At 42.3% G+C, this 12,117-nt stretch overlaps 1 protein-coding gene and 1 long non-coding RNA gene across 2 annotated transcripts in view; both read left to right on the top strand.

The window, feature by feature from the left end:
• The first annotated feature begins 5,118 nt into the window (after window positions 1-5,118).
• On the top strand, window positions 5,119-6,848 carry LOC120054446. Its single transcript, XR_005477610.1, has 4 exons — window positions 5,119-5,217; window positions 5,368-5,739; window positions 5,849-5,974; window positions 6,144-6,848. It is a non-coding gene; the product is annotated as an uncharacterized LOC120054446 (long non-coding RNA).
• Window positions 6,849-7,402: 554 nt separating this feature from the next.
• Window positions 7,403-12,117, top strand: part of LOC120054749 (tight junction protein ZO-3-like) — a 28,815-nt gene continuing 24,100 nt past the window's right edge. Inside the window, exon 1 of the mRNA XM_039002321.1 lies at window positions 7,403-7,513. The gene's annotated coding sequence lies outside the window, so the exon portion shown is untranslated. The remainder of the gene's footprint in view (window positions 7,514-12,117) is intronic.

The raw sequence follows: 12,117 nt of genomic DNA, 5'->3' as shown, positions 1-12,117 counted from the left end.
GACCATAAGGTAAGCATTTGTATTGGCCATTAGAAGATAGAGATAGGTTAATTAAGGTTATGTTAGGACTTTAAAGGTTGACACTATAAGACCTGTTGTTATTTTTAAATCCATGCAGATAAAGTCAAAACAGTGAGACACTTAGTTAATATTGTAAAGGAACACATAGAAAAAGGCAGACAGATGGGTCTACCCCGCACTGTTGAGACCTTGAAGGTTTGAGAGCAGAGTGGGGAGGGTGGACCAGGAAATGAGCAAGGTGGGCTGTGAAATAAGATAGGAGGGAAATGGGTTAACATATATAAGCAGCACAGATACATTTCAAAGTAGAAAGGTCACTTGACAGAGAATTGGAAAAGAATAGATATGGATGTGCGCCCAGGGGAGAATTGGATATGCGGGGAATAGAAGGGACGTTCCTATAATATGATGTACAAGGTTATTATTTAGAGTAGGTAAGGTTGATACCTGGCCAGAGCCAGGTATCAAACGAAGGAGGGTACATTGTGGACTGGGAAAGGATGGGGCCCATTGGATAATAAACTTATTTAAAATTAAACATTTATAGCTAAAAAATTAGGCATAGAAGTTAAATATATAATCAGAAAGAACAAATGAGGAACTGTTTGTTAACCAAACCTGTATGTCCAAGAGTTTATACATTGCAGGTGAATCAAGGGAGAAGGTGAATCACTCGACCTGGGGGCATATCGCACTTGGAGGGTGAGACACACTGACACTGCCGAATGAACACAGAGTTAAGGAGAAGAACCGTTGCTAATAGAGCTCGGGGATCAACTCCTTAATGAAGAATTCCTGACCCTGACCTCTCAACCCTGTGTACGTTCATAGAAGTGAAAGTGTTGCTTGATCTCTGGCTGATGATGTGTTCTCTGGGAGAGGGTGGGGTTTTACAGGACTGCTTGTAGTCCTGAGCTGTTTGATCAGGATACGATGGGGATGTTACCATCGCGGTGCTGCCAGAACCACCACCAGTTCCAACGGACCAGGGTTCAGCCGGTCTCCTCCACCACTTCAAGACCAAGTCCCACGCCATCACCTAAGCTCTCCAATCTGGTACAGATAATAAATATAAAAGACATTTCAGATAGTGAACATTTGGGGACTGAAACTGGTTATGAGGAAAGGGAGAATATGTGGTTGGCCTACAAAACACTTAATAGAAAGGACTGTGTCGTATGTGGACATGCCAGACCTATTCTGGCTGCTCACCCATTTGTCCTAAGTAATGGGGAAGGTTGGATGTGCATATTGGAAAAGTTCAAGCCAAATTCAACCCTGTGTAAGACTCTGAGTCTTGTGTTCCCAGTGGTCCCTCCCCAGAAGGTACCGTGGGGAGTTAAGGCATATGGGGGACATAACAGCTGTATCACTGGTACAGGTAGAGGTATAGACTATGGAGGGCTCCCTGCTACTACCTGCATCACTAATACCACTATTAACTAGAGGTGTTGCTGATGTATGGTGGATGTGTGGACCTGCCAGGCGGTTGACCCTATTTTTGAAAGGAAATTGTCGTTGCTCATGTGTTTTGGCCAGTCTGATACCACCATTGCCTATTATTATAGCTAATCAACTTCTGGGAGCTACACAGGACACAGAGGCTTGGGACCAACCCAGGAGACGGCAGAAACGTGACGCTCCTTGGTCCGAGGGTACAGATAACATGCACACCAACCTGTTGGGGGTCCCAATAGGGGTCCCCCACGAATTCCAGACATTAACCAGGAATGATGGCCTGTGGCATCTGATGCCCATCATTGGCCCAGCTATTGTTGATGCTAAAACAAAAGGTCTGGATCAATTATATCTACTATAATTAATGATGATTTGTCAAACACACCCACACAGGACTTACAGGGATGGCTGAACAATTGGATGCTGCCTCACAAACCAGTAGACACAATAGACTAACACTGGACATAAGTCTGGCCAACAAGGGAGGTGTAACAGTGTTGCACGTTTGTTCCTAACAATACTAGTCCGGATGGGAGCATTTCAAAAGCTCTGAGTGGGTTGGCAAGGTTATCAGTGGAGATGAAGGGTCTTGCAGGTGTGGAGGAGAGTGGACTGTTCCCCTGGCTGGGTGGTTGTTTTGGTAAGTACACTGCAAGGACGATTACTGGATTTCTGACACTAGTTGTGGTTTTTCATTTCTGTGTTGCCTGTATCATACCTTGTTTGAAGAAGTTTGTTACAGATGTGTAAGGGGCCTCTGGTTGATGCTCCAGTTGGAGAGGCTGATACGAAAACGAGCTTCCGCAGGAGAGTGGGCTGACAGAGGAGGACCCTTGGTTTGCTGTAGATGATGTTGTTGAATGAATAAAAAGTGATGTTTGTCCTCCCTGTTGTGAAGGTTTGAAGTTCCCGGGTGGCGACGAGCCCACCTGGTACAGGTTGTATAGAGGGATGGACCGGAGGGTTTAACATATTCTCGTTTTTTGGTTTACTAATGTGTGGTTGGCCACTCCAGGGGTAGTTATTGGAGTGGTCTCCTTTTTGGTCCTTGCTCATTTACGACTCAACTTACATTGATGCTATTGGTGTCCCTAGGGGGTGCCAGATGAATATAAACTGGTGGACCAAGTGAAAGCTGGGTTTGAATCTTCTGTCTGTTGGTGGTGAACAGTTAATAAAAATGTGGACAGAATTAACTACATTCATTTTAATGTCCAGAAACTGGGCAATTGGACTCAACAAGGCTTCGAGGCGGTCCATGGACAATTGGCAGCTACGTCCCTGATGGCATTTCAAAATAGAATCGCGGTTGATATGTTATTGGCTGAACGGGGGGGGGGTCTGTGCAAATGTTTGGTGAACAGTGTTGTACTTTCATTCCCAATAACACAGCTACGGATGGGAGTCTGACTGTAGCATTGGAGGGACTTCGTACCCTTAATGGTAAGATGAAACAGCATTCTGGAGTGGACACTACTATGTGGGACTCATGGATGGATGCTTTTGGTAAATATAAGACGCTGGTTTCCTCCATCCTAGTATCAATTTCTGTTTTTGCGGCCATTCTTGTACTTTGTGGATGCTGTTGCATTCCATGTGCGCGCACGCTTGCTAGCCGTGTTATAACTGCAGCCATAGACCCTAATCAGGAAAGGGCCCAAATGTTCCCATTGCTTGAGGATGGGGAAGCTGGACCTGTCTATCTATTTGAGGACTAAGATACTTTTATGTCACGTCTCTTGTGAGACGTGAAGAGAGGGAATTAAAAAATTTGTCTTCTGACAAATTTTATCCCTTAGCTTTGTCTTTTTATATACTTTTATGTCACGTCTCTTGTGAGACGTGAAGAGAGGGAATCAAAAATTTGTCTTCTGACAAATTTTATCCTTTAGTTTTGTCTTTTTATATACTTTATGTCACGTCTCTGGTGAGACGTGAAGAGGGGGATTTGTAAGGAATTGTATTAGATATTGGTAACTTGTTTTAACAACTTCTCAACATTAGCTATGGTTGACACAATATACACACTCCCTTTTATATTGGACATAAGCTGGACTCATTGGACAAATGCACGACACCCACAACTCCCCTCCCCCATGACAATCACTCAGACACACACAACTCAGGGTTGGAGCTCCAGACAAAGAACTACCTCAGGAACCAATGGAACGTGGACACCAGGCCTGTACAGGACTACCCAAGACCCAGATCGTCCAATCGGAAGGCCAGACTCGCAGATCAACCTACTTTGCTTGTTGTCTATATATAAAACTGTAATACTGTGGAAACTCTCTCTTTTCCTGACGACCCCATACGGATCAGATAGAAAGAGCCGTGCTGCACGCTTTGCATAATATTTTTACACTTGAATAAACCTGCCTTATTATAAAATTATCCACCTCGTCCTATGTCTCCACTTGGTCTCCTGTCTCAAGTAAAACGAATTATCAACATCATCTACATGTTGCTAGCTATACATATAGTTCGGTGGAGGCTGCTGAGGGGAGGATGGCTCATAATAATGTCTGGAATAGAGTAAATGGAATACCATTCCATTGACTCCATTCCAGCCATTATTATGAGCCGTCCTCCCCTCAGCAGCCTCCACTGATATAGTTATGTCTGTCATATTGAGGTATCTATCTATAAGTTAAACCTGATCAATCAAATGGATAGGTGTAAGCAATTATGGTAATTCCAAATGCACTTAACTAGGTGTCTTTGCTAGACAGACACAGAGAGAGGGTGGGGGGGAAGAAAGTGAGAAAGAACGGATGGGGAAGAGAGTGGAAGACAGAGAAAGACATCAGTGTAAATGTACTTCGACTCGAGTATTTCAACAACTCTTCTCTTCCAACTTGTTCGGCAATCATATGTACCTACAGAGGAAGGAGAGGGATTTTTACTAAGGAGGAGAAGGAGCCCGGGCAATTTCGGAGTGAAGCGCATGATTGCCAAAATCAACCTACGCTTCTTCTGATGGGGAATTGTCAAGGAGGTGGACAGCTGGGCAAGGGAAATAACCTTTTGTTTATCAATCACATTCTTTTATATCTGAAATGATTATGATTTCAATTAATGTCATTTCAGAGAGCACACAATGTTTCAATTTGTCACTTTTTGCTTAAAGGTCAGTACCCTGTGTCTACTTGCCAGAAGTTTGAGAGGGCGAAGACTGTCGCGCCGGAGTTGAAGCCCATCAAAGTTGTTTCACCGTGGCACATGATCGGTAAGTGTCCCAATTCAAATTTTGCCCTGATAAGTTGTTTTTTAATGTTTGCTTTATTTGACCACAGCAGAGTTAAATATTATAGAATGTGTGTGTGTGTCAGCATGCTTACAAATATGAAAATCTGCATACTGTATGACACAGATATGGGTAAGAATAACGTAATCTTCTCTCTAACACTCTAAATGTTAGGGGTGGACCTTATCGGACCCTTCACCGAATCCAGGAATGGCAACAGCTGGTGTCTGACGGCGACCGATCACTTTACCAAGTGGTTAGAGGCAATATCCATTAAGGTCAGTAAAGGAAGAGTACGTGCTTAAATCTAAATTCCCTTCTGTAACTCATTAAAAAGGGTGGATGGAAACAAAAATGGATTTTGGTTTTGTATGATACCCATCAAGGGCGAGACTGGCAAGGCCACCTCTAAGGCAATGATGGACATCTTCAACACCCACGGTTCTTCTGAGGTCATCTTGAGTGACCAAGGTTAGGAACGCTGGAACAAGGTACAGATGTTATACAGTAGGTTATATTCTGTCACCAATGGTTTCTTTTATTTATTTTTTACAATTTGTTTTTGTTTTTCTATGGTACATAATCAGACATATTTCACTATCTTACATTGTCAATAGATATCGCTTTCCTACCCCCTCCAGGTTTGGTGAATGGACCAACCAGACCCTCAAGACTGCCATGGGCAAGTCCCTTGATTGGTACAAGGAAGGGTGGGCGAACAACCTGAAGGTAATTCTCTTTGCACACAACAGCAGCATCCAGGCCTCCACTGACTACGGACTGGGGGCTGCAGCTGTTGGCTGAGGTAAACAATGCAATTATATATACAATTATTGCATATACTGTAGTCTTTCAAAAATGATTGACTTAGTGTTGTTGTCTATTGCTATTTTTGTATAACGTACTTTGAGATCACTGAAACTCCACCTGATGTGGTGGAAGTTGTCGAACCAGATCAGAACGCCTTCGAGGACCACCTTCAGGCTGAGAAGGATGTGGAAGTTTTTGACCAGGTAAATATTATTGTCTGCTGTTATTTTATTTTCTGGCCCTCCAAGGCATATGTAAGAAATGTATTTGTAATATGAAATATAATTGCATTTATTCCTGTTATCAATCAAGGTGAGACTGAACATTGACAAGGCGCAGGAGAAACAGAAGGAGAACTACCGGAGCAGAATCAAGAAGGGGACCAAGTTCTACGACATCCGGGCGAATTACTTGGTTTGGAAGAAGCGCGAAAGGAAGGTGAGACCTGGAAAACCTCGCTGCTCTTTTGCTCCTAGCTGGGGTCACCATCTGTTAAAATGAATATTTTAAAAATCTCAGATAATAACAATATGCATTTGCACACAAAATAACTTGAAGCTAGTTTTAAGTTTCCCTAACACTGATATTTTTATCGTTGTCTTCCTAGGGTTACCTCGGTGAAAGCCAACAATCTTCTCCAGTTGTACGGTCAAGCACTGACGCCTTACACTTCGGGGAAGCCCAATAGACAAAGTATGTTAAGTTTTGGTTGACATTTGAGAAGGCAAGAAATGGTAGTTATGCTGAAAGCACGCCCCCATCCACATCGACAGGGCTGCAGTGGAACAGGTCGAGTGCTTCAAGTTCCTCGGTGTCCAAATCACTAAGGACTTGAAATGGTCCGCACCCACTCACACAGTCGTGAAGAAGTTCGGGAGGTTGAAAAGGTTTGGCATGTGCCCTCAAATCCTCAACAAGTTCTACAGCTGTACACCTGAGAGCATATTTACTGGCTGTATCACTGCTTATGACAATAGCACCGCCCTCGATCGCATGGCGCTAGAGGGTTGTCTGGACAGCCCAGTACATCACTGGTGCCGAGCTACCTACCATCCAGGACGTCTATATCAGGCTGTGTGAAAGCAAGTCTCCAACCACCCAAGCCATAGACTGTTTGCACTGCTTCCGCATGGCAAGCGGTACCGGTGCATCAAGTCTGACATCAGCAGGATTATGAACAGCTTCTATCCCATACCAGAAGACTGCTAAATAGCTAACAAAATGGTTATGCTGACTGAGTTGACCTTTGTATTTTATTATTATTTTTGCACTCTATGCACACTCACAGGGCCCTACAAAGTACTCACACTGATACTCCAACACACATATAAACACGTATCCATAATTTGCTCACACACACATAATACACACTTACATTTATACTGACTCCACTCAAACCCACTCACATACAATCATCATATATGCTGCTGCTACTCTGTTTATCATATATCCTGATGACTAGTCACCTTACCCTATAAATATCTACCTCTCGATCCAGTATCCCTGCCCATTGTAAATACGGTCCTGGAACTGACCCTGTATTTAGTATGCTTACTATACTTACTTTATCATGTTGTTCCTATTTTTATATCTTGTGTGTTTTTGTTCTACCGTGTTATTTTTAGTATTACATTGTTGTTAATCACTGCATTGTTGGCGTTAGAGCTTGCAAGATAGGCATTTCACTGTACTTTTCTCATACGACATTCAAAACTTGATGTTTCGTGAAAATTGTTTCCCGAAAAAAAGACGGGCAGTGCCCTACTTCCTGGAAGTCACACAACGTGCGTGATGACGTCAAGAAACTCACCTGCACGCTGTACTGCCAAATGGATAAACCCCTTTATGCTCTTCAGGTAGCTTTTTCAACGATTTCATTTATTTAATGATAAATCTGTTGACAGCGGCAAGTGTCTAAACCGCGAACTATTATTTTGAGTTGGACGACTTTACTGGAGTTGCTGTGACGTTTTACAGGTAGGCAACGAAAACACATTTCGAACACTTTTTCTATCTCAACAACCATTAACATTTTCATTTGAGTTCTGTCAACATGTCATGACCAGTGGTGTAAAAATACTTAAAGTGCTACATACTTAATTCGTTTTTGGGGGTATCTATACTTTACTATTTATATTTTTGACAACTTTTACTCCACTACATTCCTAAAGAAAACAATGTACATTTCCCCTGACACCCTAAAGTACTCGATACATTTCGAATGCTTTGCAGGACAGGAAAATAGTCAAATTCACGCACTTATCAAGAGAATATCCCTGGCCATGCCTAAAGCCCCTGATCTGACGGACTCACTAAACGCAAATACTTTGTAAATGATGTCTGAGTCTTGGAGTATGCCCCTGGCTATCCATAAATTAAAATAAGAAAATTGTGCGTTTGGAATGTGAAATGATTTATACTTTTACTTTTTATTATTAAGTATATTTTTGCAATTACATTTACCTTTGATAGTTAAGTATATATGAAACCAAAGACTTTTACTCAAGTGGTATTTTTACAAGGTGACTTTTACTTGAGTCATTTTAAGGTATCTTTACTTTTACTCAAATATGACAATTGGGTACTTTTTCCACCACCACATATGACACTCATAGCAGCATGATAACATTTTAGTCCACAATCCATTACTGAACTGTATCCTGAACATTGTACTGTTGGGAGTTTTTGCTAAGGAAATGTCAGCACAATAGTATTCTATGTTTCGTTAAGCAATTATTAGAAGGTCCCACTGAGTAAGTTGTATAAACAGATGTAGGGCGATTAGGGATGACAATGACATTGTATCTAACTGCTCTACAATTCTTTGATTATTTGCTGACTCTGGCTGTCAAAGTAATCAATACAATAACTCTCATAACGCTTGCTTAAGAAAATAGCTAGCTAGAAGGCCTCATTCAACTAGTGAATGGTGTACAGTCTAAAAGGGTGTAAATCTGTTCAGTTGATAACTCTAGTGGGTCAGCCTCTGTAATGATAAAGGTATAGGGGGTCCTGTCTTTACTTTGGGGTGACCGGGTTGAGAGGTAGCTGGTCTGTGTTTGAGAGAGGGAGGCCAGGCTGTCAGCTGAATGTCCCACTCCCCTCGCCCGCCTCCTCACCCTACCCTACTGGTTCTGCCACACATGCAGGTTTCTGCCTGCCGAGGACTTTCACAACAGTTTCGACACTGCATTCCCAAATGGCTGTGTCTTCTCTTATCTGTTGATTCGTTCAAAGCTGGCTTCATAAATCTATTCTCTAATCTAGTAGTTTCACCTAAATCCAAGGTTGCTTTTTGGCCAATTGACTTTCTCGGGAATTGTCTCATTCAAACTATCCAGTCATGGTGTAACTGAAGCTAATGTCACAGGATGCACACACATTAACAGCAATGAGCATATTATTGAGTTAACAATAAATGTTAGATTAAATGACCAGCGTATGTAAACAATGTAAGTGGTCAGTAATCCTCCGTTCTTTAAAGCAGTTCATCTAAGGTTGAATGCCCATGGTAATTAATCACATTCCCTAAGATTATAGGCCTATTGTAGTTGTAAAGTGTGTTGTGAATGGTTGTACAATGTACACTATATATACAAAAGTATGTGGACACCCCTTCGAATTAGTGGATTCGGCTATTTCAGCCACACCCGTGGCTGACCGGTTTATAGAATCGAGCACACAGCCATGCAATCTCAATAGACAAACATTGGCAATAGAATGGCCTTATAGAAAGAGCTCTGTGACTTTCAACGTAGCACCATCATAGGATGCCACCTTTCCAACAAGTCAGTTTGTCAAATTTCTACCATGCTGGAGCTGCCCCGGTCAGCTGTAAGTGTTGTTATTGTGAAGTGGCAACATCTAGGACAAACAACGGCTTAGCCGCGAAGTGGTAGGCCACACAAACTCATAGCACGGGACTGCTGAAATGTGTAGCTCGTAAAAAATGTCTGTCCTCGGTTGCAACACTCACTACCATGTTCCAAACTGCCTCTGGAAGCAACGTCAGCACTGTCCGCACTAACTGTTCGTCGGGAGTTTTATGAAATGGGTTTCCAGGGCCGAGCAGCCTCACACAGGCCACTTAGTTCCAGTGAAGGGAAATCTTAAGGCTACAGCATACAATGACATTCTTGACAATGCACGGGTGCTTCCAACTTTGGGGCAGCAGATTGGGGAAGGCCCTTTCCTATTTCAGCATAACAATGCACCTGTGCACGAAGCAAGGTCCATACAGAAATGGTTTGTTTAGCTCTGTGTGGAAGAACTTGACTGGTCTGCACAGAGCCCTGAACTCAACCCCATCGAACACCTTTGGGATGAATTGGAACGCCGACTGCGAGCCAGGCCTAATCGCCCAACATCAGTGCCCGACCTCACTAATGCTCTTGTGGATGAATGGAAGCAAGTCCCTGCAGCGATGTTTAAACATCTAGTGGAAAGCCTTCCCAGAAGAGTGGAGGCTGTTATAGCAGCAAAGGGGGGACCAACTCCATATTAATGCCCATGATTTTGGAATGAGATGTTCGACGAGCGGGTGTCCACATACTTTTGGTCATGTAGTGTATATATTCTGCAAACAATGTAATTGTCAGTGGTAGCCTACGTAATTGCTCTTCTGAGTAGTTCAACTGAGACTGTAGGCCCACTGTAATCACAATGTGGCTTCTGGCTCTGCAAACCACCATTTTAAATTTTTGGGCTTGCCTGTTTTGCGTGTTATTTTGGCATTAATACGTGTCACATGTCAGTTTGCAAACAATGTAAAATATATATATATACACACACACACACACAGTTGAAGTCGGAAGTTTACATGCACTTAGATTGGAGTCATTAAAACTTGTTTTTCAACCACTCAAAATGTCTTGTTAACAAACTATAGTTTTGGCAAGTCGGTTAGGACATCTACTTTCTGCATGACAACAATTGTTTACAGACAGATTATTTCACTTATAATTCACTGTATCACAATTCCAGTGGGTCAGAAGTTTACATACACTGATGTCATGGCTTTAGATGCTTCTGATAGGCTAATTGACATAATTTGAGTCAATTGGAGGGGTGTCTGTGGATGTACTTCGGTGCAAAAAGTGCAAATCAATCATAGAACAACAGCAAAGGACCTTGTGAAGAAGCTGGTGGAAACAGGTACAAAAGTATCTATATCCACAGTAAAATGAGTCCTATATCGACATAACCTGAAAGGCCGCTCAGCATGGAAGAATCCACTGCTCCAAAAACGCCATAAAGAACCCAGACTACGGTTTGCAACTGCACATGGGGACAAAGATTGCACTTTTTGTAGAAATGTCCTCTGGTCTGATGAAACAAAAATAGAACTGTTTGGCCATTATGACCATCGTTATGTTTGGAGGAAAAAGGGGGAAGCTTGCAAGCCGAAGAACACCATCCCAACCGTGAAGCACGGGGTGGCAGCATCATGTTGACATGATCATCTAGATATGTATTTCTAGAACTACAACCCTAAACCTAAATGCTTGTTCTAATTCAACTCATTACAATTCTCTCTCACAAACATGAGCAAGCTCACAAATGCATTTCATACACCCTCTCATTCACGCACGCACGTACACACACTTTCTCATTCTCTCTCACATGCAAACAAACACACACACACACTGAGTCTTTATTAGCCTTTGTCTGCTGGCTGTGCTTTGCTGCAGGAGGGACTGGTGCACTTCACAAAATAGATGGCATCACGAGGAAGGAAAAGTATGTGGATATATTGAAGCAACATCTCAAGACAGCAGTCAGGAAGTTAAAGCTTGGTCGCAAATGGGTCTTCCAAATTGACAATGACCCCAAGCATACTTCCAAAGTTGTGGCAAAATGGCTTTAGGACAACAAAGTCAAGGTATTGGAGTGGCCATCACAAAGCCCTGACCTCAATCCTATAGAAAATGTGTGGGTAGAACTGAAAAAGCGTGTGAGCAAGGAGGCCTACAAACCTGACTCAGTTACACCAGCTCTGTAAAGAGGATTGGGCCAAAATTCACCCAACCTATTGTGGGAAGCTTGTGGAAGGCTACCCAAAACGTTTGACCCAAGTTAAACCATTTTAAAGGCAATGCGACCAAACACTCAATTAGTATATGTAAACTTCTGACCCACTGGGAATGTGATGGAAGAAATAAAAGCTGAAATATTATTCTCTCTACTATTATTCTGACATTTCACATTCTTAAAATAAAGTGTTGATCCTAACTGACCTAAGACAGGGAATTTTTACTAGGATTAAATGTCAGGAATTGTGAAAACGGAGTTTTAATGTATTTGGCTAAGGTGTATGTAAACTTCCGACTTCAACTATGTGTATGTATATATGTAAGTTAGTAAAGCCACATACAAACATGGTCTCTTTTTTTGTTTTCTTTTTCTTGAGTAAGGCAGCTCCAAAATGCGCGGTGTTTTAGCCTAGCTCAGTGCTTTCTGTGGTGGTGGGGCAAGCAAGCAGAAAATACGTAAATTCTAGCCCCTTGGGTGCTGCCATAGAGTTACATTACAAGTGCCCATCCAAGAAGGCTCATTGTCATTGGCCACAAATAAAATGATGA

The sequence above is a fragment of the Salvelinus namaycush genome, chromosome 10, assembly GCF_016432855.1.
Source record: "Salvelinus namaycush isolate Seneca chromosome 10, SaNama_1.0, whole genome shotgun sequence".
NCBI lineage: Eukaryota > Metazoa > Chordata > Actinopteri > Salmoniformes > Salmonidae > Salvelinus > Salvelinus namaycush.
This window is presented reverse-complemented; position numbering and strand designations above follow the sequence as displayed.